This window comes from Pseudophryne corroboree, chromosome 7 (assembly GCF_028390025.1).
Source record: "Pseudophryne corroboree isolate aPseCor3 chromosome 7, aPseCor3.hap2, whole genome shotgun sequence".
Taxonomy (NCBI): Eukaryota; Metazoa; Chordata; class Amphibia; order Anura; family Myobatrachidae; genus Pseudophryne; species Pseudophryne corroboree.
The window spans coordinates 320,408,328-320,436,176 of record NC_086450.1 but is presented as its reverse complement, the minus strand read 5'-3'; the positions used below and the strand labels follow the sequence as shown (position 1 = coordinate 320,436,176).

Genomic DNA, 27,849 nt, shown 5'->3' with positions numbered 1-27,849 from the left:
TCTTCCCAGCAATGGCTTGGCTGCTCAAGCCATACCTCCATATCACCGCTGTGCAATGCTTTTGCATTTCTGCGGGGGGGGGGGGGGGGGGGAGCGGCACTGACATGCGGGGCAGACTAGCCCTGTGCTGGGTGTCCCCCCGCATGTCTGAGTGCCTGATCGTAGCTGTGCTAAATTTAGCACAGCTACGATCAACTCGGAATGACCCCCAATATGCAATAGCAGAAGTATTTACCCTGCATGCAAAACAATAACAATTAAAAAAAAAAGTATATGCACCCCTGCATTGTAACATGCTCTTTCTGCTTTCCCCCAACTCAGAATCAGCGCCAGAATGTGCATTCTACAATGTCCATATAAATGTTTTTGTGACAGGAGCCAAGTTATAAATGTTATGTTAGCTGGATGTATTGTAATTTATTGTGATTTATGATAAATATACCCCATAGGGGGATATTCAATTAGTGTCAGATCCTCTCCGACACGGCACTATTCTATTGCGGGGATTTTCCGCCCGTTTCCCCTCTATTTCCGACCATTCATTTCCGCCCTCTCTTATGGGCGAAAATGAATGTCGAAAACGTACCTGTTTTTGACCGTGGTGGGTTTGAAAATGCATGGATAAGCAGAGATTCCGCTCATCCATGTGTTTTTCGACTTGTCGGCATTTTCGACAGGGCGGAAAAACGGAACTTCAATTGAATATTGAAGTGTCAAAGTTCAGATTATCGGTGAAAAGTGCCATCTCTCCGCCCTGTCGAAACTTCTGACACTAATTGAATGCTCCCCATAGTGTGCTGCTAAATCACAATGAAGTGTGAGGGACTTGTGTAGGGAATTGGTGAAATACCACTGACTGCTAGCAGTAATGAAGACAGAGGTAGAAAATATAATAAAGGCATGTGTCGTAAGAGAGAGAGGGCGGGATGTACTAATGTACATCGCCGCCCATCGCCGCCCTGCGCCATGATGCTGATCGCATATGTACTAATATATGCGATCAGCATTGTGGAGGACAGCTCTTCCGATAAGAGCTGTCCTCTGCGATGCGCAGCGGCAGCCTGACTTCCGGGATTCGGCCCCAAGAGTCAGTCTGCGCATGCGCGGGGTGACGGGGGGCGGCCGCAGGGCATGCTGGGAGGGATCCGATCGGATCCCTCGCACAGCGCCGCGGAGAGAAGCCCATAGGCTGCTATGGACTATCGCCAGCTAAAGCTGGCGAACCCCGCCGCGGCGCTGACCAGCTGGACGGGGCTTAGTACATCAGGAAAATGCGGTAAACAGGGGGTTTACCGCATTTTCTGCTTAGTACATCCGGCTCATTAGGTGTAGGATGCATTCATTTTAAGGATCTACAGTATTATATAATCCCAGTAAATTCACCTACTGCACGCACAGTAAAGCAGATATCATGTGCACAACCCCTGCTGACAGCTCCCTCCTGCAGAGTGATAGAGAATAAATGAATGCGCTGTCACTAGCCACTAGTGTAGGGGTTGGTAAGTCCCCAAGAGGTATAACATAGAAACAAGGTGATATACACCAGCGCTGGTTGTTTAGTAAAATTTTTACACTTATAAAGACAAATCAATTAATCTAGGATGGTAGGTTATAAAGTAAAAAAAATAAGATTTTACTTACCGGTAAATCTATTTCTCGTAGTCCGTAGTGGATGCTGGGGACTCCGTAAGGACGCACCTCGGACTTTCTTGCCTTTTTGTGATCGAAAGGACTGAATTTGGTATATGGTGCTTTCTTAGGTTGTGAGGGAACATATGGCAAAAAATTTGACTTTCCAGCAGTAGCTGTGGAGACCAGGTCCGAGAGACCCTCCCCAAACAACTACTCACACTTGTAAGGTAAAACCTCCATGTGCCTTTTTGAGTCGGCATCGCCTGTCCATTGCCGAGTCCACAGGACCCTTCTGGCAGAAATCGACATTGCATTTATTCTAGAGCCCAGAAGGCTAATGTCTCTTTGAGCATCTCTCATATATAGGACAGCGTCTTTTATATGCCCCAGGGTCATTAATATAGTATCCTTGTCCAAGGTATCAAGTTCCTCAGATAAGGTATCCGTCCATGCTGCTACAGCACTACACACCCAGGCCGACGCAATTGCCGGCCTTAGTAAGGTACCTGAATGTATATAAATGGACTTCAGGGTACCCTCTTGCTTTCTATCCGCAGCATCTTTTAGGGTGGCCGTATCCTGTGATGGCAGGGCTACCCTCTTGGATAAGCGTGTGAGAGCTTTGTCCACCCTAGGGGAGGATTCCCAGCGTAACCTGTCCGTTGGCGGGAAGGGATATGCCATAAGCATCCGTTTGGAAATCTGCAGTTTTTTATCTGGAGATTCCCAAGCCTTTTCACATAACTCATTTAGCTCATGTGAAGGGGGAAAGGTCACCACCTGCCTTTTTTCCCCATACATATGAACCCTCTTGTCAGGGACTGGGGTTTCCTCTGTGATGTGCAACACATCCTTTATTGCTATAATCATATAACGGATGGCTTTAGCCAATTTAGGCTTTAACTTTGCATCATCGCCATCGACACTGGAGTCAGAATCCGTGTCGATATCTGTGTCAACAATTTGGGATAGTGGGCGCTTCTGAGACCCTGACGGCCTCTGCGACATAGGATCAGGCATGGGCTGAGACCCCGACTGTCCTAAGGTTTCAGCTTTATCCAACCTTTTATGCAAGGAATTAACATTATCATTTGAAACCTTCCACATATCCATCCAATCAGGTGTCGGCGCCGTCGGCGGCGACCCCACATTCATTTGCTCCCGCTCTGCTTCCACATAGCCTTCCTCGTCAAACATGTCGACACAAGCGTACCGACACACCACACACACACACACACACACACACACACACACACACACACACACAGGGGATGCTCTTTTTGAAGACAGTTCCCCCACAAGGCCTTTTGGAGAGACAGAGCGAGAGTATGCCAGCACAAACCCCAGCGCTATATGTCCCAGGAATCACACAGTAACTTAGTGTAAACTCAGTAGCTGCTGTATAATAAGAATTTACTTACCGATAGTTCTATTTTTCGTAGTCCGTAGTGGATGCTGGGAACTCCGTAAGGACCATGGGGAATAGCGGCTCCGCAGGAGACTGGGCACAAATAGAAAGCTTTAGTACTACCTGGTGTGCACTGGCTCCTCCCCCTATGACCCTCCTCCAAGCCTCAGTTAGGATACTGTGCCCGGACGAGCGTACACAATAAGGAAGGATTTTGAATCCCGGGTAAGACTCATACCAGCCACACCAATCACACCGTATAACTTGTGATCTGAACCCAGTTAACAGTATGATAACAGAGGAGCCTCTAGAAAAGATGGCTCACTACAACAATAACCCGATTTAGTTAACAATAACTATGTACAAGTATTGCAGACAATCCGCACTTGGGATGGGCGCCCAGCATCCACTACGGACTACGAGAAATAGAATTATCGGTAAGTAAATTCTTATTTTCTCTGACGTCCTAGTGGATGCTGGGAACTCCGTAAGGACCATGGGGATTATACCAAAGCTCCCAAACGGGCGGGAGAGTGCGGATGACTCTGCAGCACCGAATGAGAGAACTCCAGGTCCTCCTCAGCCAGGGTATCAAATTTGTAGAATTTAGCAAACGTGTTTGCCCCTGACCAAGTAGCTGCTCGGCAAAGTTGTAAAGCCGAGACCCCTCGGGCAGCCGCCCAAGATGAGCCCACTTTCCGTGTGGAATGGGCTTTTACAGATTTTGGCTGTGGCAGGCCTGCCACAGAATGAGCAAGCTGAATTGTACTACAAATCCAACGAGCAATAGTCTGCTTAGAAGCAGGAGCACCCAGCTTGTTGGGTGCATACAGGATAAACAGCAAGTCAGATTTTCTGACTCCAGCTGTCCTGGAAACATATATTTTCAGGGCCCTGACTACGTCCAGCAACTTGGAGTCCTCCAAGTCCCTAGTAGCCGCAGGTACCACAATAGGCTGGTTCAAGTGAAACGCTGAAACCACCTTAGGGAGAAATTGAGGACGAGTCCTCAATTCTGCCCTGTCCGTATGAAAAATTAGGTAAGGGCTTTTATATGACAAAGCCGCCAATTCTGAGACACGCCTGGCTGAAGCCAGGGCCAACAGCATTACCACTTTCCATGTGAGATATTTTAAGTCCACAGTGGTGAGTGGTTCAAACCAATGTGATTTTAGGAACCCCAAAAATACATTGAGATCCCAAGGTGCCACTGGAGGCACAAAAGGAGGCTGTATATGCAGTACCCCTTTGACAAACGTCTGAACCTCAGGAACTGAAGCCAGTTCTTTCTGGAAGAAAATCGACAGGGCCGAAATTTGAACCTTAATGGACCCTAATTTTAGGCCCATAGACAGTCCTGTTTGCAGGAAATGCAGGAAACGACCCAGTTGAAATTCCTCTGTAGGGGCCTTCCTGGCCTCGCACCACGCAACATATTTACGCCAAATACGGTGATAATGCTGCACGGTTACATCCTTCCTGGCTTTGATCAGGGTAGGGATGACTTCATCCGGAATGCCTTTTTCCTTCAGGATCCGGCGTTCAACCGCCATGCCGTCAAACGCAGCCGCGGTAAGTCTTGGAACAGACAGGGTCCCTGCTGGAGCAGGTCCCTTCTTAGAGGTAGAGGCCACGGGTCCTCTGTGAGCATCTCTTGAAGTTCCGGGTACCAAGTCCTTCTTGGCCAATCCGGAGCCACGAGTATAGTCCTTACTCCTCTCCTTCTTATGATTCTCAGTACCTTGGGTATGAGAGGCAGAGGAGGGAACACATACACTGACTGGTACACCCACGGTGTTACCAGAGCGTCCACAGCTATTGCCTGAGGGTCCCGTGACCTGGCGCAATACCTGTCTAGTTTTTTGTTGAGGCGGGACGCCATTATGTCCACCTTTGGTTTTTCCCAACGGTTCACAATCATGTGGAAGACTTCTGGGTGAAGTCCCCACTCTCCCGGGTGGAGGTCGTGTCTGCTGAGGAAGTCTGCTTCCCAGTTGTCCACTCCCGGAATGAATACTGCTGACAGTGCTATCACATGATTTTCCGCCCAGCGAAGAATCCTTGCAACTTCTGCCATTGCCCTCCTGCTTCTTGTGCCGCCCTGTCTGTTTACGTGGGCGACTGCCGTGATGTTGTCCGACTGGATCAACACCGGCTGACCCTGAAGCAGAGGCCTTGCTAGGCTTAGAGCATTGTAAATGGCTCTTAGCTCCAGTATATTTATGTGAAGTGTTGTCTCCAGGCTTGACCACAAGCCCTGGAAATTTCTTCCTTGTGTGACTGCTCCCCAGCCTCTCAGGCTGGCATCCGTGGTCACCAGGACCCAGTCCTGAATGCCGAATCTGCGGCCCTCTAGAAGATGAGCACTCTGCAACCACCACAGAAGAGACACCCTTGTCCTTGGGGACAGGGTTATCCGCTGATGCATCTGAAGATGCGATCCGGACCATTTTTCCAGCAGATCCCACTGGAACGTTCTTGCGTGGAATCTGCCGAATGGAATCGCTTCGTAGGAAGCTACCATCTTTCCCAGGACTCTTGTGCTTTGAAGCACTGAGACTTGCCCTGGTTTCAGGAGGTTTCTGACCAGTTCGGATAGCTCCCTGGCTTTCTCCTCCGGAAGGAACACCTTTTTCTGGACTGTGTCCAGAATCATCCCTAGGAACAGAAGACGTGTTGTCGGAATCAGCTGCGATTTTGGGATATTTAGAATCCAGCCGTGCTGCCGTAGCACTACTTGAGATAGGGCTACTCCGACTACTAACTGTTCTCTGGATCTTGCTCTTATCAGGAGATCGTCCAAGTAAGGGATAATTAAAACGCCTTTTCTTCGAAGAAGAATCATCATTTCGGCCATTACTTTGGTAAAGACCCGGGGTGCCGTGGATAATCCAAACGGCAGCGTCTGAAACTGATAGTGACAGTTTTGTACCACAAACCTGAGGTACCCTTGATGAGAAGGGTAAATGGGGACATGGAGGTAGGCATCTTTGATGTCCAGAGACACCATATAGTCCCCCTCTTCCAGGTTCGCGATCACTGCCCTGAGTGACTCCATCTTGAATTTGAACCTCTGTATGTAAGTGTTCAAAGACTTCAGATTTAAAATAGGTCTCACCGAGCCGTCCGGCTTCGGTACCACAAACAGCGTGGAATAATACCCCTTCCCTTGTTGCAGGAGGGGTACCTTGATTATCACCTGCTGGGAATACAGCTTGTGAACTGCCTCCAATACTGCCTCCCTGTCGGAGGGAGACGTTGGTAAAGCAGACTTCAGGAACCGGCGAGGGGGAGACGTCTCGAACTCCAATTTGTACCCCTGAGATACTACTTGAAGGATCCAGGGGTCCACTTGCGAGTGAGCCCACTGCGCGCTGAAATTCTTGAGACGGGCCCCCACGGTGCCTGAGTCCGCTTGTAAGGCCCCAGCGTCATGCTGAGGACTTGGCAGAAGCGGGAGAGGGCTTTTGTTCCTGGGAATTGGCTGTCTGTTGTAGTCTTTTTCCCCTTCCTCTGCCCCGGGGCAGAAAAGAGGAACCTTTTGCCCGCTTGCCCTTATGGGGACGAAAGGACTGAGCCTGATAAGACGGCGTCTTTTTATGCTGAGAGGCGACCTGGGGTAAAAATGTGGATTTCCCAGCAGTTGCCGTGGCCACCAGGTCCGATAGACCGACCCCAAATAACTCCTCCCCTTTATAAGGCAATATTTCCATATGCCGTTTAGAATCCGCATCACCTGACCACTGTCGCGTCCATAACCCTCTTCTGGCAGAAATGGACAGCGCACTCACTCTTGATGCCAGAGTGCAAATATCCCTCTGTGCATCTCGCATATATAGAAATGCATCTTTTAAATGCTCTATAGTCAACAATATACTGTCCCTATCCAGGGTATCAATATTTTCAGTCAGGGAATCCGACCAAGCCACCCCAGCGCTGCACATCCAGGCTGAGGCGATTGCTGGTCGCAGTATAACACCAGTATGTGTGTATATACTTTTTAGGATATTCTCCAGTTTTCTGTCACCTGGTTCCATGAGGGCGGCCGTATCAGGAGACGGTAACGCCACTTGTTTTGATAAGCGTGTGAGTGCTTTATCCACTCTAGGGGGTGTTTCCCAACGCGCCCTAACCTCTGGCGGGAAAGGGTATAATGCCAATAACTTTTTAGAAATTATCAGTTTTTTATCGGGGAAAACCCACGCTTCATCACACACCTCATTTAATTCATCTGATTCAGGAAAAACTACGGGTAGTTTTTTCACACCCCACATAATACCCTTTTTAGTGGTACTTGCAGTATCAGAAATGTTTAAAACCTCTCTCATTGCCGTGATCATGTAACGTGTGGCCCTACTGGAAGTCACGTTTGTCTCCTCACCGTCGACACTGGAGTCAGTATCCGTGTCGACGTCTGTATCTACCATCTGAGGTAACGGCCGTTTTAGAGCCCCTGATGGTTTCTGAGACGCCTGGACAGGGACTAGCTGATTAGCCGGCTGTCTCATGTCATCAACTGTCTTTTGTAAAGAGCTGACATTGTCACGTAAATCCTTCCATAAAGCCATCCACTCAGGTGTCGACTCCCTAGGGTGTGACATCTCTATTATAGGCAATTGCTCCGCCTCCACATCATTTTCCTCCTCATACATGTCGACACAAACGTACCGACACACAGCACACGCACAGGGAATGCTCTGATAGAGGACAGGAGCCCACTAGCCCTTTGGGGAGACAGAGGGAGAGTATGCCAGCACACACCAGAGCGCTATATATATATATATATAGGGACAACCTTTATAAGTGTTTCTCCCTTTATAGCTGCTGTATTGTTAATATCCCGCCAATTAGTGCCCCCCTCTCTTTTTTTACCCTGTTTCTGTAGTGCAGGACGGCAGGGGAGAGTCAGGGAGACGTCCTTCCAGCGGAGCTGTGAGGGAAAATGGCGCCTGTGTGCTGAGGAGATAGGCTCCACCCCCTTCTCGGCGGCCTTTCTCCCGCTTTTTGTGGAAATCTGGCAGGGGTTAAAATTCATCCATATAGCCCAGGGGGCTATATGTGATGCATTTTCGCCAGCCAAGGTGTTTCTATTGCTGCTCAGGGCGCCCCCCCCTAGCGCCCTGCACCCTCAGTGACCGGAGTGTGAAGTGTGCTGAGAAGCAATGGCGCACAGCTACAGTGCTGTGCGCTACCTTGTGGAAGACAGGATGTCTTCTGCCGCCGATTTTCCGGACCTGTTCTTGTTTCTGGCTCTGTAAGGGGGCCGGCGGCGCGGCTCTGGGACCGAGCTCCAAGGCTGGGCCTGTGATCGGTCCCTCTGGAGCTAATGGTGTCCAGTAGCCTAAGAAGCCCAATCCACTCTGCACGCAGGTGAGTTCGCTTCTTCTCCCCTTAGTCCCTCGATGCAGTGAGCCTGTTGCCAGCAGGTCTCACTGAAAATAAAAAACCTAAACTAAAACTTTCACTAAGAAGCTCAGGAGAGCCCCTAGTGTGCACCCTTCTCGTTCGGGCACAAAAATCTAACTGAGGCTTGGAGGAGGGTCATAGGGGGAGGAGCCAGTGCACACCAGGTAGTACTAAAGCTTTCTATTTGTGCCCAGTCTCCTGCGGAGCCGCTATTCCCCATGGTCCTTACGGAGTTCCCAGCATCCACTAGGACGTCAGAGAAATAATGTTTTTGCGCCTAATTTATGTGCCCCCCCTCTCTTTTTACCCTCTTCTACCGTGAATCTGCAGGGGAGAGCCTGGGGAGCTTCCTCTCAGCGGAGCTGTGGAGAGAAAATGGCGCTGGTGAGTGCTGAGGAAGAAGCCCCGCCCCCTCAGCGGCGGGCTTCTGTCCCGCGTTTCTGTGTAAAATTATGGCGGGGGCTCATGCATATACACAGTGCCCAACTGTATATATGCCCAACTTTTGCCAAGAGCTCCTAATTGCTGCCCAGGGCGCCCCCCCCTGCACCCTACAGTGACCGGAGTATGTGGGTTTAATGTGGGAGCAATGGCGCACAGCTGCAGTGCTGTGCGCTACCTCAGTTTGAAGACTGGAGTCTTCTGCCGCCGATTTTGAAGTCTTCTTGCTTCTTTCACCCGGCTTCTGCCTTCCGGCTCTGCGAGGGGGACGGCGGCGCGGCTCCGGGATCGGACGACAAAGGGTGAGATCCTGTGTACGATCCCTCTGGAGCTAATGGTGTCCAGTAGCCTAAGAAGCAGGACCTATCTTCAGTGAGTAGGGCTGCTTCTCTCCCCTCAGTCCCACGCTGCAGAGAGTCTGTTGCCAGCAGATCTCTCTGAAAATAAAAAAACCTAACAAAATACTTTCTTATAGCAAGCTCAGGAGAGCTCACTAAGTAGCACCCAGCTCGTCCGGGCACAGATTCAAACTCGGGTCTGGAGGAGGGACATAGAGGGAGGAGCCAGGGCACACCAGTATCCAAATTCTTTCTTGAAGTGCCCTGTCTCCTGCGGAGCCCGTCTATTCCTCATGGTCCTTACGGAGTCCCCAGCATCCACTAGGACGTTAGAGAAAATAAGATTTTAATACCTACCGGTAAATCCTTTTCTCACAGTCCGTAGAGGATGCTGGGGATGCTTCAAGAACCATGGGGTATAGACGGGATCCGCAGGAGACATCGGCACTTTAAGACTTTAAAAGGGGTGTGAACTGGCTCCTCCCTCTATGCCCCTCCTCCAGACTCCAGTTATAGGAACTGTGCCCAGGGAGACGGACATTTCAAGGAAAAGGATTTATTTAATTTTTAAACTAAGCTGAGATACATACCAGCTCACACCTCAAACACGCCATACAACATGGCATTCAACAACAACGCATGCAATGGCATGACCAACATCAGCCACAGACTGACTGAACTTAACTCAACACGAGTGTAACCATAACCAAACTGCAGATACAGCCCGCACTGGGACGGGCGCCCAGCATCCTCTACGAACTAAGAGAAAAGGAGTGTGTGAACCCGACCAAGTAGCTGCTCGGCAAAGCTGTAATGCCGAGACCCCCCGGGCAGCCGCCCGGGAAGAGCCCACCTTTCTGGTAGAATGGGCTTTCACCGATTTCGGTAACGGCAATCATGCCGTAGAATGATCCTGCTGAATCGTATTACAGATCCAGCGCGCAATAGTCTGCTTGGAAGCAGGAGCCCCAATCTTATTGGGAGCCCAGAGGACAAACAGAGCCTCTGTTTTCCTAATCTGCGCCGTTCTGGCGACATAGATTTTCAAAGCTCTATCCACATCGAGAGACTTCGTTTCCGCCAAGGCGTCAGTTGCCACTGGCACCACAATAGGCTGGTTTACGTGAAATGATGAAACCACTTTTGGCAGAAATTGCTGACGAGTTCTCAACTCCGCTCTATCAGCATGGAAGATTAAATAGGGGCTTTTGTGAGACAAAGCCGCCAACTCAGATACCCGCCTTGCAGATGCTAAGGCCAACAACATGACTACTTTCCAAGTAAGGAATTTTAACTCCACCTTACGCAAAGGTTCAAACCAATGAGATTGCAGGAACTGAAATACCACATTAAGATCCCACGGTGCCACAGGGGGCACAAATGGAGGTTGGATGTGCAGCACGCCTTTCACGAAGGTCTGAACTTCTGGAAGGGAGGCCAATTCTTTCTGAAAGAAGATTGATAAGGCCGAAATTTGCACTTTAATGGAGCCTAACTTTAGGCCCGCATCCACACCTGCTTGCAAAAAATGGAGCAAACGCCCCAGCTGAAAATCCCCCGTAGGAGCCTTCTTGGATTCACACCAAGACACATATTTCCTCCAAATATGGTGGTAATGCTTTGCCGTTACTTCTTTTCTAGCCTGAAGAAATGTGGGAATGACTTCACTGGGAATACCCTTTCGGGGTAGGATTTGGCGTTCAACCGCCATGCCGTCAAACGCAGCCGCGGTAAGTCTTGATACACGCACGGTCCTTGTTGTAACAGGTCCTCCCATAGAGGAAGAGGCCAGGGATCTTCTATGAGCAAGTCCTGAAGATCTGGATACCAGGCCCCTTTTGGCCAATCCGGAACAATGAGTATCGCCTGAACCCTTGTTCTTCTTATAATCTTTATCACCTTTGGAATGAGTAAAAGTGGAGGGAACACATAGACCGACGGAAACACCCACGGTGTCACTAGGGCGTCCACCGCTATTGCTTGAGGATCCCTCGACCTGGAACAATATCTCTGAAGTTTCTTGTTGAGGCGGGACGCCATCATGTCTATTTGAGGAATTCCCCAACGACTTGTCACTTCTGCAAAGACCTCTTGATGAAGACCCCACTCTCCTGGATGGAGATCGTGTCTGCTGAGGAAGTCTGCTTCCCAGTTGTCCACTCCTGGAATGAAGACTGCTGACAGAGCGCTTGCATGTCTCTCCGCCCAGCGAAGAACTTTCGTGGCCTCGGCCATCGCCTCTCTGCTCTTTGTTCCGCCCTTGCGGTTTATGTACGCCACTGCTGTTATGTTGTCTGACTGAATCAAGACGGGCAGACCGCGAAGAAGATGTTCTGCTTGCAGAATGCCGTTGTAAATGGCCCTTAATTCCAGAATGTTTATGTGCAGACAAGCTTCCTGGCTTGACCATTTTCCCTGAAAGTTTCTCCCCTGTGTGACTGCTCCCCAGCCTCGGAGACTTGCATCTGTGGTCACCAGGATCCAATCCTGAATCCCGAACCTGCGTCCCTCCAGAAGGTGAGAACTGTGCAGCCACCACAGAAGGGAGATCCTGGTCCTGGAAGATAGGATTATTTTCCGGTGCATGTCCAGGTGAGACCCGGACCACTTGTCCAACAGGTCCCACTGAAACACCCTGGCATGGAACCTGCCATACGGAATGGCCTCGTTGGCCGCCACCATCTTCCCAGCAACCGAGTGCATTGAAGAATTGACACTCTTGCCAGTTTCAGAATCTGTTTTACCATGTTCTGTATTTCCAGAGCCTTTTCCACTGGAAGAAAAACTCTCTGTAATTCTGTATCCAGAATCCTACCCAGGAACGACAGCCGTGTCGTCGGAACCAACTGTGATTTTGGCAAGTTTAGGAGCCAACTATGTTGTTGCAGAATCGTCAGTGAGAGCGCAAAGTTTTTCAGCAATTGCTCCTTGGATCTCGCCTTTATGAGGAGATCGTCCAAGTACGGGATAATTGTGATTCCCTGCTTGCGCAGGAGAACCATAATTTCCGCCATAACCTTGGTGAAAATCCGCGGAGCCGTGGACAGACCAAACAGCAACGTCTGAAATTGGTAATGACAATCCTGAACAGCAAACCTGAGGTATGCCTGATGTGGAGGATATATGGGAACGTGTAAGTAGGCATCCTTTATGTCGACCGACACCATAAAATCCCCCTCCTCCAGACTGGAGATCACTGCTCGGACAGATTCCATCTTGAATTTGAATTTCTTTAGAAAGAAATTGAGGGATTTTAGGTTCAAAATCGGTCTGACCGAGCCATCTGGCTTCGGGACTACGAACAGACTCAAATAAAAACCCTCCCCCTGTTGTGACGGGGGTACTGTGACAATGACTTGATTTTGACACAGCTTTAGTATTGCAGCGCATACTACCTCCCTTTCTAGAAGAGAAACTGGCAAGGCCGATTAGAAAAATCGGTGAGGGGGCACGTCTTGAAACTCTAATTTGTACCCTTGGGTTACTATTTCTACTATCCAAGGATCCAGGTCTGAGCGCACCCAGACCTGACTGAAGAGTTTGAGACGTGCCCTCACCAGTGCGGACTCCCGCAGAGGAGCCCCAGCGTCATGCGGTGGATTTGGTAGAAGCCGGAGAGGACTTCTGCTCTTGGGAACTTGCCACAGACTGTGTCCTTTTTCCCTTTCCTCTTCCTCTCGTAGCAAGGAAGGAGGACCCACGTCCTTTTTTGTATTTATTGGGCCGAAAGGACTGCATCTGATAGTGGGGCGTTTTCTTTTGTTGTGCAGGAACAATAGGTAAAAATGATGACTTACCCGCGGTAGCCGTAGATACCAGGTCAGTGAGACCATCACCAAACAAGACCCTACTGTTATACGGTAGAGACTCCATAGTCTTCTTAGAGTCAGCCTCAGCATTCCATTGATGAATCCACAATGCCCTCCTAGCCGAGACTGCCATGGCATTGGCCCTAGATCCCAAAAGGCCAATATCCCTTGCAGATTCTTTTAAATATGCTGCAGCGTCCCTGATATGACCCAGAGTCAAAATCACGCTATCCCTGTCCAGGGTATCTATCTCAGATGACAAGTTATCTGCCCACCTTTCAATAGCGCTACTCACCCATGCCGAAGCAACGGCAGGTCTGAGTAGCGACCACGTAGTGACATAAATGGATTTTAGTGTATTTTCCTGCTTACGATCCGCAGGATCCTTTAGGGCTGCCGTGTCAGGAGACGGAAGCGCCACCTTTTTGGACAGACGCGATAGAGCTTTGTCCACCGTGGGGGTTGACTCCCACTTTTCCCTGCCCCCAGAGGGAAACGGATATGCCACTGGAATTCTTTTGGGAACCTGTACCTTCTTGTCAGGATTTTCCCAAGCCTTTTCAAAAAGAGCGTTCAGTTCATGAGAGGGAGGAAACGTTACCTCAGGTTTCTTTCCTTTAAACATACAGACCCTTGTATCATGAACAGCAGGGTCCTCTGTGATATGCAATACTTCTTTAATCGCCACAATCATGTACTGAATGCTCTTAGCCAGTTTAGGATTTAATCTGGCATCACTATAGTCGACACTGGAATCAGAATCCGTGTCGGTATCTGTATCTGCTATCTGGGTAAATGCACGTTTCTGTGACCCCGAAGGGGTCTGAGCTTGTGACAATGCATCCTCTATGGATTTTCTCCATGTCTTAGACTCAGATTTATCTAATCTCTTAGTCAACCGAGCCACCCTCACCGGCGCGCTTCAGTCCTGCTCATTTTAGCATATTTATACTGGCGTGGGTCTATATTAAGTGACCAGGCACTTTTCATATAACTTTTACCAGTTTATTTCAGGTCTACATGCTGCCCAGGGCGCCCCCCATGCGCCCTGCACCCTGTTGGTGCCGCTGTGTGTGTGGGAGCATGGCGCGCAGCACGACCGCTGTGCGGTACCTCAAGACCTGAAGTCTTCTGCCGTCACTGAAGTCTTCGATTCTTCTTTTACTCACCCGGCTTCTTTTTTTCTGGCTCTGCAAGGGGGGTGATCGGACCCTCTGGAGCTAATGGTGTCCAGTAGCCTAAGAAGCAGAGCCTTTGAACTCACAGAAGTAGGTCTGCTTCTCTCCCCTCAGTCCCACGAAGCAGGGAGCCTGTTGCCAGCAGAGCTCCCTGAACATAAAAACCTAACATAAGTCTTTTTTCAGAGAAACTCAGTAGAGCTCCCCAGTGTGTGACCAGTCTCCCTGGGCACAGAATCTAACTGGAGTCTGCAGGAGGGGCATAGAGGGAGGAGCCAGTTCACACCCCTTTTAAAGTCTTAAAGTGCCCATGTCTCCTGCGGATCCCATCTATACCCCATGGTTCTTGAAGCATCCCCAGCATCCTCTAGGACGTATGAGAAATAGTGTATTTAATAGACACAATCACTTTAAAACATATGTACCATTAAAACAAAGCTAGTTAGCAAAAACATTCAGATATTATGACACAATCATTTGGCTCCTTAGTAATGGCAAGATCATACCCCAGCTAGGACTTCCTCTGGAATATGTTCCACAAAAGATATTCGGAGGTGATGGATAACTACCGCAGGAGTCCTAGTAAGTCCCCAGTCAGAGCACAGAAATGTGCATTGGTTTTTCAAATAGTGGTGGCTCCAGTTCCTCCGTAAGTGGTAGTAAATCCAGGAAGAAATGCTGTCCAATTTATGCCAGGTTCCATCAACTGAATGAGAGTCCAAACGGTGGTAGGAATATTCTCCAATAATGTGTCAATAGTGTCGATAATACATTACTTTTTTTGCTAACTAGCTTTGTTTTAATGGTACCTATGTTTGAAAGTGATTGTGTCTATTAAATACACTATTTTTTATCTTTGTAACCTACCGTCCTAGATTAATTGATTTGTCTTTATAAGTGTCAAATTTTTACTAAACAACCAGCGCTGGTGTATATCACCTTCCCTCCTGCAGAGTGATAGCTGGATGGGCCATGGACTGATTCTGACACCGGGAGAGATGTGGACGGGGCACTAGCAGCAGATCCTCGAGCCAGCAGCTAGGGGGCTTTGGATCTGCTCCAACAGTTTCCGTTATTCACTCCGCCGCTGTCTCTCCTGGCTCTTTGCAGGAATGATCGCTGTGATATGTATCAATTACTTTACTCTTTTGGAGCACCACAACCTTGATTTGACATGTGGAATTTAATTCTTTCTGAAAGGATTAAAACATTGTGATAAAGTGGAGAGAGATAAACTTCCAACCAATCAGCTGCTGTCATTTTTCAAACACAGCCTGTAACATGGCAGATAGACACTGATTTGTTGGTATTTTATTTCTTCCCAAAGTTTGAAACATCTACCCCAACATTACCCAATATTACCCTTCACTTGCCTGTCCTGTGCGGATCGCCCTTTTCTCTCTTTTGCTTTTTGCAGTCAGTCAGCAGCCAAATCTAGTCTGGACTTGTTCCTCCTTCTCTGCTGTCAGCCAATCAGTATGGCTTTGGTGGTGAGAGGAGGACCGCCTTCTGTTCTATGATCCCTCCACTCAGTCAGCGCTCCTGTTATGTTTGGCCAGAAGGTCAGCAATACTCCTGCCCTGCGCCTGCCTCTGGTGCCTCAGCCTAGTTCCCACTGCCACTAGCTTCCAACTGTCACTTGCCCACCTGAAACTGCTGCTGTGAGCAGCTGCAGAGGCTGCTGGGAAATGTGTGATAAATGGTACTCCAGCCAATCAGCTCATAACTGTCATGTGTTCAGCTCCTAACCAGAGGCGTAGCTAGGGTTTTCGGAGCCCAGGGCAAGATGGAAAATGGCAACCCCCCCCCCCAAAAAAAAACAACAACAAAAAAACAAAAGAAGCATGTGCGTGCGCTGGAAAAATGGCCGTGGCCACGCACCAGAAGGGGAGTGGCCACTGAAAATGGCCCACAGTGCCAGTTACATTGCCCCACAGTGCTAGATACAATGCCCCACAGTGCCGATACATGCCCCACAGTGCCGGATACATGCCCCACAGTGCCGGATACATGCCCCACAGTGCCAGTTACATTGCCCCACAGTGCCAGTTACATGCCCCACAGTGCCAGATACATGCCCCACTGTGCCAGATACATGCCCCACTGTGCCAGTTACATTGCCCCACAGTGCCAGTTACATGCCCCACAGTGTCAGATACATGCCCCACAGTGCCAGTTACATTGCCCCACAGTGCCAGTTACATTGCCCCACAGTGCCAGTTACATTCCCCACAGTGCCAGATACATGCCCCACAGTGCCAGATACATGCCCCACAGTGCCAGATACATGCCCCACTCAGTGCCAGATACATGCCCCACTCAGTGCCAGATACATGCCCCACTCAGTGCCAGTTACATGCCCCACTCAGTGCCAGTTACATGCCCCAGTCAGTGTCAGATACATGCCTCACTGTGCCCCCCCCCCCCGTGGTAACTCACCGCTTGTTGATATCTATGTGAGGGGAGGAGAGCGCAGCGCCTCTCCTTCCCCTCACCGCTCCAGGTCTCCGGCGGCTGTCTGGCGCCGGTGCGCTAGCCAATCAGAGCTCAAGGACCGGCAGCCAATCAGGAGCCGGTTCGCAAGCCCTGATTGGCTAACGTCGCCGGAGACCGGACACAGCAGCGCTGTTAGTGCTGGCAGCGGCAGTGAGGGGAGGGAGAGATGCTGCGCTCTCCTCCCCTCACATTTCGGCGTGACAGGGGCAAGTGGGGCATGATGCCCTGGCCGCCCGCAGCGCCCCCCTCTCCTGGGCCTGCCAAGGTGCCCAGGGCATGTGCCCCACTCGCCCTACCCTTGTTACGCCTCTGCTCCTAACTGTTGTGTTTGAAAAATGACAGTTGGGAGCTGATTAGCTGGAGCACCATTTATATGCAACAAGCTTTATCATTCACAATGCGTTTTATCACTCCTTGATTAATGGGTCCCTGTATATGATAAATGATAAGTAAATAAGTAAATTAATATATACATATGACATGACATTCTGATTACTATTAATAAGTAATGCCCATGTTAGGTGGATTAGTTAGTACAAGTCTGTATTATGCATGTTACTTTAAAACAGAAACAAAATAGTGATCTTTTTTACACACTCATAATAGTCTCATTAATTGGTGATAGATGGAGAAGAAAGGGGAAGTCAAATAAACTGGAACATCAAACTGGAGGTCAGACAAGTGGCTAGGTCACAGAAAAGCTGGGTCAGGCAATAGGCAAGGTCAGTCAACTTCAACGGTCAGGAACTAAATAATAGCATGGGAGGACAGAAGGTCAGCGCAGGTTAGGAAAAAGTCGGCACCACAATGTAAAGACATTGCAGACACCAGTAACACCATTTCGGGCCATGATATCAAGGAACTAACTGTAGCATAGTGTAATTAAAAGGTATGTGTCACATACTCACAGTGGAGGCAGCCATTGTGTGGTGCTGCTGTCCTCCGTATCTGGCCGCCGCTCCTTGGATCTATGGGAGAGACGTCATGACATCTCTTCCATAGCGCCGCACGCTGCACAGACACTAGAGGTCAACTATGACCTCTAGCGTCTGCGGCTACTCCCACATTGCCGTGCGGTGTACGATGACATCAGGCGCACCGCACGGCACCAGTGGGAGGGTCAGGCCCGGGCAAAAAGCCTGTTTGCCCGCGGCAAGAGCCGCTACTGATTACAGAATCTGCCACCTATACAGTACAAACAGCTGTACACGTAAAGACACAGAAAGGACCTTACTTGTGAGAGATTACAGGCTAGGGCCCTCATTCCGAGTTGATCACACATAGCAACTTTTTGCTGCTCGTGCGATCAACTTGACGCCGCCTATGGGGGAGTGTATTTTAGCATAGCAGGACTGCGATCGCTTGTGCAGCCCTGCTATACTAAAAAAGTTTCCTGCAAAACAAGACCAGGGTAAGAGTTACTTACCCTGTGCGATGGATCCAGCGACGAAGGTCCCAGGATTGACGACAGATATTCGCCCTCCAAACGCCTGGATCCGCCTGCGTTCGCCTCACCATGCCTTGAAAACGGTGAGTATCCGCCCCAGAACGCCTCCCGCCAGTCAGTCTTCATGCGATCTCCGCTGCGATTACTTTCTGCACTGGCGGCGTGCGCATTGATGACGTCAGTCTTCATGCGATCTCCTTTGCGATCACTTTCGCCACTGATGTGCGTGCGCATTGATGACGTGCGTGCGCATTGCGGGCACCACGCAGCCGCAGTCCCAACCCGTTCACACAGCATCAAAGAACCGCTGCGTGCGAACGGGTCGGAATGACTTCCAAAAGGGCAGTAAAGCAGAAATACAAAATAATAAAATATATATATATATATATATATATATATATATATATATATATATATATATATATATATATAAATAAATATACTGTACTGTAGATGCAGAGTTGATATAATTTTAAAATACAGTACTTTCCTTTAGTACTGATAAGCTATATCTAGAAATGCTATCTGTGATAAGGCCTAGTTAGCAGTGAGGCACGTGCCTAGTGGCGGTACTTGTTTGGGGATGGCAATTGGATGCTTGTGTAATTACTGTCAGCCTAAAAAGAACCACAGATATTATATTCTGTACCATATTTCATCCTGGAGTGTAAATGGGTAGGACATGCACATATTGTACTGCCTCTGTAAGCTGTCCTACTTAGTAAATATGTATACATAATTAAAAAGACAAAACTCATAGAGGGTTTTTTATAGGGATGAGCAGGTTCGGATCCCTGAGAACCGAACCTGCCCGAACTTGTGGATTCGAGCCCAGATCCGAGTCAGGCTCGGATGTCCCTACCTGTCTCGGATCCCCATTTGAAGCAAAACCTCAGGATCCCGCTGTCGGATCCTGAGGTTTTGCCTCAGACACCGGTCTCCATAGTAACCTATAGAAGACCGCTGATTGGCTGAGAGCCATCTGTCATGGCTCCCAGCCAATCAGCGTCTCCCCATAGGCTACTATGGGCAAAATGGATGCCCGCACAGCCCACACACCGCTGCCCGTACTGCCGATACTGCCGCCCGCACTGCCGACACTTCCACACCACCCGCATTCCTGCACTGAGGACACCTCCAGCACTCTGACACTGCCGGCACCCCTGCACTGAGGACACTGCCTGCACCACCACACTGAGGACACCACTTACACCCCTGCAATGCTGACACTGCCAACACCACCACACTGAGGACACCGCTGGCACCCCTGCACTGCCGACACTGCCGGCACCACCACACTGAGGACACCGCTGGCACCCCTGCACTGCCGGCACTACCGCACTGAGGACACCGCTGGCACCTCTGCACTGCCAACCTCCGCTCTAAGGACATCGCTGGCACCCCAGCACTGCTGACACCACCACACTGAAGACACCGCTGACAATCCCGCACTGAGGACCCTCTTTCACAGTAAGTGCACTATTGGTGTATCTAACCTGCACTGTATCCGACCTGCACTGTAACCCGTGCTGTATCTGACCCACACTGTATCCGACCCACATTGTAATTGACCTGCACTGTATCCAACCCACACTGTATTTGTCCTGCGCTGTATCCAACCCACACTGTATCTGACCTGTGCTGTATCCACCCCACAAATATATACAACTGACAGTGTATGCTACCCGTACTGTATCTGACCTGCACTGTATCTCACACTGTATCCGACGCACACTGTATCTGACCTTACAAATAAAAAAATGTCATAGTGGCTTCTTTATTACTCTATTAAATTGTCTGTCATCAACTTAGGGCTTATATAACCAATTAATAAAAATAAAAAATTAGGCAGGGGAGGGGCGGCCCTTACTGTTGTGACTAGGGCATCCTCATCCCTAAATTCACCCCTGAAAAGGGACTTTCCTGGGACATCACATCTAGGGACAAAACCAGGGACAGTTGAGAGCTACAAAAATGGATAGATGGGACTGAGAAGGAGTCAGTGGAAAGAACCACAGGTCTCGTTACATTCTGGTGGACTCTGTTTTGAATTTTCAATACATTGTGTTTTGTTAAATCTGTTACTTATATTTCAATAAGAGTTTTTAATGTAACCAGGACACAGGGAGTGTTGCATGCTTCTTTACTGGAGAAGAACAGGAAACTAAAGAACACAGAAATAGATTCATACACCAACTAATACAAATACAAAATAAGATCCGTTGTAACCTTCCACTAGAACACATATACAGCAATGGGAACTATGGCCCTCATTCCGAGTTGTTCGCTTGCTAGCTGCTTTTAGCAGCATTGCACACGCTAAGCCGCCGCCCTCTGGGAGTGTATCTTAGCTTAGCAGAATTGCGAACGAAAGATTCGCAAAATTGCGAATAGAAATTTCTTAGCAGTTTCTGAGTAGCTCGAGACTTACTCTGCCACTGCGATCAGTTCAGTCAGTTTCGTTCCTGGTTTGAAGTCACAAACACACCCAGCGTTCGCCCAGGCACTCCCCCGTTTCTCAAGCCACTCCCGCGTTTTTCCCAGAAACGGCAGCGTTTTTTCACACACACCCATAAAACGGCCAGTTTCCGCCCAGAAACACCCACTTCCTGTCAATCACACTCCGATCACCAGAACGAAGAAAAATCCTCGTAAAGCCGTGAGTAAAATACCTAACTTTTCAGTAAAATAACTAAGCGCATGCGCTCTGCGAACATTGCGCATGCGCAGTAAGCGACTAATCGCAATATAGAGAAAATCGGCAACGAACGAACAACTCGGAATGAGGGCCAATATACACCACACTCCTCCCAACTTAGATAAATGCAGACATGAAAATGTTAGCACTAAGCAATGTATACGTTACCCCAGAAGGCTACAAATCAAGCCTTTAAGGTGCCTTACGAACTCTGTCTGGATACCGATGTTTAACTCCCAGAGTGACTGGCTGCTCCACAGAAATCACACTAGAAGGTTCAGGATCAGTTGTTACTAAGGGAACCTCATGCTCAGGTGACTCCATAACAGGTTTGGGAACAGTCTCTGTATCTGACCCAGAGGGGTACATTTCCTCCACAGTGTCAGGAACAGTCTCTGTATCAGTTCCAGAGGGGTATACAGTCATAAACCCCCACATCACTGGCTTGACTATGTCCAGCTGTCGACGTACAGTCAGTTTGCCTCCCAGCCTCAATGATTTGATCAATGTGGCGACGCCACAATTCTCCTCCAACTTCAATCACATACATCAGAGGGCCGGATTTGGAAGAAACTATTCACGGATGCCATTTGTCTCCTCTATAATCACGGACCAGAACCTCTTGGCCAATGTGGAAGAACCGAGTAGGTTTCTGATAAACTGATTGAAACTGTTTGTTATGTACCTTCCGCAGAGCCGGCCATAGGTATATGCAAACTAGGCAATTGCCTAGGGCATTTGATATGCCTAGGGGCATCAGCAGCTTCTGCTGATTAAAATGATATGTGGCATGCCTATATTCTGTGTGTACCATTTCATATGCAGATACAGCCACAGTCTCACACAGTATATAGGCATGCTGCATATCATTTTAATCAGCAGAAGCTGCTTGTGTATCCTAGCTACATAGCAATGCAAATAAGATGCATTTTCATAAAAAATAGGTGCCCGACGTTAGCATTGAGGCAAGATTTATGAGGACACATCCGTATCCAAGCTGAGGCAGAGGTCACAGTGTTAGTGGCAGTGCGAGTGCTGTGTGCATGTGAGTGGGTTGGTTGTGCAGTAGTGTTCGGAATATGTGTAAGGAGCATTATGTGTGTCATGTAAAAATGCATTAATAATGTACAACATATGTGTATGGGGCACTATGTGTGTCATTATGTGTATAAGGGCATTAATAATGTGCGGCATATGTGTAACAGGGTAGTACTGCCTGTGTGTCATTATGTGTATAGGGGCACTAATAATGTGCAGCAAATGTGTAGGGGGCACTATGTGTGTCATTATGTGTATAAGGGCATTAATAATGTGCGGCATATGTGTAAGGGACATTATGTGTAAAAGGGCATTAATAAAGGTTGTCATAATGTGTAAGGCGCATTATGTTTATAAGGACATTAATAATGTGTCTCATATGTGTAAGGGGCATTACTGTGTGGAATTATGTGTATAAATGCATTACTAATGTGTGGCATTATATGTATAAGGTGCTCTACTATGTGGCGTTGCATATAGAAAGGGCACTAGGGTGTGGTGTAATGTGAATAAGGAGCAATTCAGTGTGATGTAATGTGAATAAGGGGCTCTACTGTGAGGAGTAACATAAAGTGGTACTACTGTGTGATGTAATATGAATTATGGTCACTATAGCATGATCAAATGTGAATAAAGTTGCAGTACTGTGTGGCGTAATTGGAATTGGGGTTACTATTGTGTGGCCATTCCCCTTTCCAGCAAAAACACACCCCTTTTTGGGCTGTGCGCCAAATGTGCTAACTGTTCCTATTTAAAATATAGGGGGTACAAACACCAAAATAAGGACTGCTATGGGTGAGGGGTGATGGTGCTGGGAAAGAGGTACAAGGTCAGAGGCGAAACCAGCGGTTGTGCTAGGGGGCACCAGCCAAAATCTTGCCTAGGGCATCATATTGGTTAGGGCCGGCTCTGACCTTCCGCCTTACATCCGGTTTTATCAAGTCCCACTGAGACTGTAAGTTCCGTTGCATAAATAGCACCGCAGGAGGCTGACCGGTAGTGGAGTGTTCTGTCCTACGATATATAAACAAGAAGTTGTCAATCTTGTGTTGCAAAGGTAGATGTTCATGGTGCATGGACTTGATAGCTTTTTTGAATGTTTGGACAAATTTCTCAGCCAAACTGTTAGTGGCTGGATGGTGTGGAGCTGATGTAAAATGTTTAATTCCATTGTCTTGCATGAACTTTTTGAATTCCATTGATAATGTCAAATATTACCTTTAAATATTAAGCTATATACTATTACCGTTGAGCCGCTATGGCCGTTAGACCACGTGCACGTGCTATGCACTTTGCACGCTGTTTGCGTACGGAGTACCGTACGTGGTACGCAGTTGGCGTACACACGCTGCGCTGAGTGTACGGAAGACACACAGCGGGCGCACACAGTTGATAACCTTTACACCTTACTCATTAAAACCACAGTAAGAATATGCTTATGCTCTAAACCTTAATAGCCAAATACCGTAATGATGTAACGCTTAAAACCTTTAACAATGTGTATACTGTATGAGCGATTAAGATGCTAAGAGAGCCCTTTGCGTTGGAGTGAAAACACAAGACCTCATTTGGATTTAAAAACCACAGTAGCCCTAACACTGCCGTGGATGGTTTAGAGAAAAAGGAAAAACACAATACAAGTTATACACTACAAACTAACATCAAAATCTAACACAATACCAGAGAAATAGCGAACAATCGCAAACAAGAGTGAATAAATGAGAACATAAATGGCGAACAAAATGGATAACAAAATGGCTACAGAGAATAATACATACGTGTGGATGATTCGCAAGCGCGTCCTGTATCCAGCCCTCAGCATTCAGAGAGAAAGCCTTCAGAGAGAGTGCGAGTCTGGCCAGGCAATGGTGGTCTTTATATACACAACATACATTCACAATACAATGGTCCCTGGTAATCTTATTGTTCATTGGACACAGGAATGTGTCTCCACATTATAGCAAAGGTCATAGGTGGATTTGAACAGGTGGGCTGTGTCTTTCTCCAACTGCTCTGGTGGGAGGTATCCACAGGATTCCCGCCGCATGTGTAATTAACAGCAAATACAGTCAATGTTCATAAACTACTTTTGCACATAACTGTACGCAGGAGCGAGCGATCCTTTCCTAACTAGCATCGGAATGTTACCCTTAAAATACCCTACAGCTGAATACTAGACACCACCGTTCAACCTTTGTCTGACCCTTCCTATCATACAAAGAGGAATCCCTCTGTCCAGGAACAGTTTAAACTAAACATACTCGCTAACATTGTCTAGGGGAATATTATCTACAATATACGTTATTTGGGTTAAATATGCTACAATCGAGTCGCCCACTACACGCTCACAAACTCTACCGTAAATGCGCATACAACGCGCGTGATCGCAGGAGCGATCTTACGCAATTTGCGGATATGCGCACGCACGGCAGACTGAGTGCACGAGCAGCGGGCATGTGCGTGAGGGGTTAGTACAAGGCATATGCATCATGATATTTTTCGACTTTGACACCATGGACACAAACTATGGCCCATTGTCACTGCACACTTGCTTCGGTAGACCATTTCTAGCAAAGATGGTTCGCAGCACAGCAATTGTTTTCTCAGAAGTAGTGGATTTCATCTTTATTACCTCTGGCCATTTTGAATGAGCGTCCACTGCAATTCAATCCATGAATGGACCAGCAAAGTCAATATGTACCTGCTGCCATGGAGATGAAGGCCATTCCCAGGGGTGTAACGGGGCTAAAGGTGGTGCATTTTGAACTCTTTGACATCCTTCACCCCCTTTTGTCAAAGTTTCAATTTGACCATCGATTCCTGGCCACCACACATAGCTTCTAGCAAGATTCTTAATTTTTACTGTGCCTAGGTGACCCTCATGCAAATTCTCCAAAACTCTGTTTCGCAGTTTAGGTGGTATTACCACTCGTGACCCACACAATAGAGTTCCTTGACAGACAGAAAGCTGATATCTCCTGCCCAAAAACCCGTAATATTGAGCATCGCCATGTTTAGGCCAACCTTTGAGAGTTAAGTCCATTACTTTTGATAGTACCGGGTCTTTCCTTGTTTCCCGATTGATCGTGGCATTGGTAATAGGTAGCTGTTCCATCAACATATTGTGATACACTTCCAGGGGGTCTCCATCACTGTCCTCCTCACTTTGGGGCAAGGGAGAACGCGATAGACCATCAGCGTTGCCATGTAGTTTTGTTCCTTTAAACTCGATGTCGTATGTATGAGCACCCAGGAATAATGACCAACGTTGAAGCCGAGCTGCAGTCATGGCTGGGACTCCCTTGTGGGGGTTAAAAATTGATACCAGTGGTTGATGATCCGTAATTAATGTAAACCTTTGCCCATACAAAAATTGATTAAATTTCTTCACTCCCCATACTAAACTTAAGGCCTCTCGGTCAATTTGCGCATAATTCTTCTCTGCCACTGTCAAAGACCGTGAAGCAAACGCTATTGGCTTCTCGCTACCATCTCTCAGTTGATGTGATAACACTGCTCCAATGCCGTACGGTGACGCATCACACACTAGCCTGATGGGTAGTTTCGGATCAAAATGAGTAAAGACTTTATCAGATGTAATCAATCTTTTTGTTTCTGAGAATGCTTTCTCACAGTCTTTTGTCCACTTCCATCGTGCATTTTTCTGTAGTAGGGCATTTAGCGGGTGTATTACTGTGGAGAGGTCTGGTAAGAACTTGTGATAATAATTAACTAGGCTCAGGTAAGATCTCAGTTGTGACACAGACTGTGGCTGGGGTGCTTGTAGTACTGCCTCAATTTTATCATTTGATTTGTGCAGGCCTTCTCTATCAATCACAAGTCCACAATATGAAATGCTTTCTTGGAAAAATGCACATTTATCTTTATTTACTCTGAGTCCATATTCCTGTAGTCAGGTTAATACTTTTTCCAAATTATTTAAATGGTCCACATCATCTTTGCCTGTTACAATTATATCATCCAGGTAACATTGCGTACCTGGTATTCCTTGTAGGACTTGATCCATTTCTCTCTGCCATAATGCTGGGGCAGAAGAAAGTCCAAACACAAGACGGTTATATTGTAATAAACCTTTGTGAGTATTGATGGTTAAATATTTCTTAGATGCCTCCTCAATTTCCATTTGCAAGTACGCTTGAGCTAGGTCAATTTTGGAGAAGCGGTCACCCCCTGAGAGAGCTGCAAAGATGTCCTCTATTTTAGGCAAAGGATACTGCACAGTCCGTAGTACTGGATTTATTGTCATTTTGAAATCTCCGCAAATACGGATACTTCCCATTTTGTCTTTCTTTACTATCGGACTATGAGCGCAGCCCATTCACTCCATTCCACTGGGGAGAGTATACCAGAGTCTTGCAGTTTCCATAGTTCCTCCTCAACCGCTGGTCGGATGGCATAAGGTACTGTGCGAGCTTTACAAAACTTTGGAACGGCATGTGGATCCAACTCTATACTGGCCTTAATGTCTTTTAACGTGCCTATACCTGGTTGGAAAATGGGTTGTGCGGCAGCTATCAATTTAGAAAGTGCCTTAATAGCTGCGTCATTGTTGGATACATCAGATGCAGTAGATTGTAGCCTGTGAATGGAATGCCAGTCAAGTTGGATTTTCCTTATCCATTCGCGGCCCAATAATGCCGGTCCACCATGTGGAAGTATGTACAAATACAGCTTATGGGTATTGCCTTTGTATTTCACATAAACTTTTATTTTTCCCAATGGGGACACCAGTTCACCCGTATATGTGCGGAGTGTTACGGATGTTTTCTTTAAAGGAATAGCAGCAAACAGGCGTTTGTAATCACTTGCATTTAGCACTGACAGAGCAGAGCCTGTATCTAATTACATTTTTCAGTCAATACCTGCTACTTCCAAAGTGACCCAAATCACTTGACGCTCTTTTGCCGTCATAGAGTGCATCTCTAGAGGCTGCATAACCCTTTTACTGTACCAGTACTATCAGTAGAGTCTGATTCATTGTTGACTACTTTATGCACCTGGGATGTTGTATGTTTTCTCCCGGGGACTTTGGATACTTGCAAGCATTTTGGTGTTTTCCCCGACTGGCACACCCTTTCAATATGGCCTCTTTTCTTACATTTTCTACACACTTTGGCCCTCATTCCGAGTTGTTCGCTCGCTAGCCGCTTTTCGCAGCAGTGCACACGCTAAGCCGCCGCCCTCTGGGAGTGAATCTTAGCTTAGCAGAATTGCGAACGAAGTATTTGCAATATTGCGAAAAGATTTTTCTTTGCAGTTTCTGAGTAGCTCGAGACTTACTCTTCCAGTGCGATCAGTTCAGTGCTTGTCGTTCCTGGTTTGATGTCACAAACACACCCAGCGTTCGCCCAGACACTCCCCCGTTTCTCCAGCCACTCCCGCGTTTTTCCCAGAAACGGCAGCGTTTTTTCACACACTCCCATAAAACGGCCAGTTTCCGCCCAGAAACACCCACTTCCTGTCAATCACACTACGATCAGCAGAACAAAGAAAAAACCTCGTAATGCCGTGAGTAAAATACCAAACTTCTTAGCAAATTTACTTGGCGCAGCCGCAGTGCGAACATTGCGCATGCGCAGTTAGCGGAAAATCGCACCAATGCGAAGGAAAATAACGAGCGAACAACTCGGAATGAGGGCCTTTGTCTTTAAACCAGCACTGACTGGCATCATGTGAGGACTTCCCACAGCAAACACAGGACTGTTTCTGATACCAATGAACTGGATTGGGAGTACATTCTGGTGCCTTTTGCTGCAATTCTGATGCATCCCTGGTTGCAGTCTCCAGTGAATTAGCTATGGACAGTGCTCGCTCTAAGGTCAGGTCAGGCTCAGCCAGCAATTTCTTTTGTGTACTTGCACTTTTCATCCCAGAAACTAAACAGTCCCTTAGAGCATCTGATAACCCTGCTCCAAATGCACAGTGTTCAGCTCTGCA

The 27,849-nt window shown here is 47.9% G+C and overlaps 1 protein-coding gene and 1 pseudogene across 1 annotated transcript in view; both read right to left on the bottom strand.

Annotated features, from left to right (window-relative positions):
- The window catches only part of LOC134943637 (uncharacterized), a 235,073-nt gene that overhangs the window by 206,245 nt on the left and 979 nt on the right, over positions 1–27,849 (bottom strand). The window lies entirely within an intron of this gene.
- On the bottom strand, positions 23,535–27,035 carry LOC134944152 (uncharacterized protein K02A2.6-like; annotated as a pseudogene).